The sequence below is a fragment of the Setaria viridis genome, chromosome 3 (assembly GCF_005286985.2).
Source record: "Setaria viridis chromosome 3, Setaria_viridis_v4.0, whole genome shotgun sequence".
Classification (NCBI taxonomy): domain Eukaryota; kingdom Viridiplantae; phylum Streptophyta; class Magnoliopsida; order Poales; family Poaceae; genus Setaria; species Setaria viridis.
This window is the reverse complement of record NC_048265.2, coordinates 17,952,147-17,953,859: the sequence shown is the minus strand read 5'-3', so window position 1 is coordinate 17,953,859 and position 1,713 is coordinate 17,952,147.

The following is a 1,713-nucleotide window of genomic DNA, read 5'->3' as shown; positions in this document are numbered from 1 at the left end:
AACAGGATGCACTGGCATGGGGCCATCAGGAACCGCCACCTAGCTAGGAAGTCCCCCAACTGGGACAAAGGAAAGGAAAAATCCGAGCAAAAGAGCAAAAGCCAAATCTGGAAGCCAAAAGTAGAACTCCGGATTATTACAAAAGTGGGAGGGCACACACAGTACCCAAAAGTTCAGGTGCCACACTTGAAGCAAGACGACACAAAAGATCAGACAAAATAAATAAAACAAGACTAATGAGATGAGGGGCCCGCAAGGGGCTGCTAACGCGCGGCGACCGCCGAGGAGCCATCAGATGCCTCGCCTGCGGAGGTCGCGGGAGCAGTGCCTGGGCCTTCTTCCCCTTCACCATTGGCCTCTTTGTCAACTGAAGTTAGGGCAAAGTTGCCCACCACTTCGATGGCCAAGTTGCAGATGGTGGCACGAGCAGCTTCCTCCTCCTCGACGGTCAGGCCTTAGCGCAGTGCCTCCACGGGTTGATCACCCGACTAAGCCCTCAGACAAGTGAGGATGTGATCCACGATGTTCTACATGAGGTCACGCGCCCCTTGCAGTGTGGCGGCGTCCACGGCCGATCAGAATGCCTCAAGTGCTCCGCCAGCCCAGTGAAGGCACGGAGAAGATGCTCCAACCCATGGTCAGCCGATAAGCTGGGCAGAGGGAACCACTCTTAGCCACCGTCTGAGAGCACGTCGCGGAAGCAAAGGCTGATGGTGCGAAAGCCTTCGGTGGCTGCCCAGGAGGAGAGTCAGAGCTGTTGGAGCTCCTTCGAGAAGCCGTGTGAGAGAGAGAGCATGTCGGCAACCCTCTCTTCGGCCTCCTCCTCTCGCTTCTAGGCCACCGCGTGTGCAGTCTTGGCCTCCCTAACCTGCCGTTGCACATCAAGAAGCTGGGCGCTGATAGCGTTCGTAGCCGCGCAAATCTTGGAGGTCATCACTAGGGGCTCCGCCTGAACCGCCTCGTTGGCCTCCGCCAACGCCGGCACCACCTGCCGGCTAATGGCGGCTGCCTGAGCTGCCTGCTACGTCATCTCGTGCTCACGATGGTAAAACGATTGCACACGAGACTCTAGGCTTCGTGCAAGAACGTCAAGCTCGTTGGCGTGATGAGCCAGCTTCACCTCCCACTCTTGGTCGGCTGCATGGGTGACGGCCACCGCCTGCCTGTGCTCCTCCTCGTGATGCTGAATCTGGGCGGCGCTGTAACGACCTTGGTCGAATCATCTGAGTTAATCCTAATCCGAGTCCCTAATCCTGCTGACTCAGCTTCCCTGAGCTTAAGTGCTCAACCCCAGTTTCCGGTCCCGACCCCTGGAAACCCAACCAGGAACACCGGTTCCTCTAAATCTCAAACGGTGGTGTTCCTTTCAATCTTGGAGCTGTGGGACAACCGAGACTGACCGGTGGACTCGCAAATCTTTTCCCCGGATCTCCCGAGGCAGATGCACTCGAGCAGCATGTGCCGCTTAAGAGCTTTTCCGCCGTGCGGCTTGAGCTCTCCGACGCCCGCCGCTTCGCTCAGTCACCGGCCGCGACAGGATGGATTCCCACGCCCTCCTCCCCAATCGCAGCGGAAGCCCCTCTGCAACCCTTTCTGTAGCACCTCGTCTCGCTCGCGCCCTCGCCGGCCGTGCCTTGCTGCTCCGTCGCCACCGTGGCAGAACTTTGCCGCCTGCTGCGTCAAACCGCCTCGCGGCTCGCGCCCATCATCTCG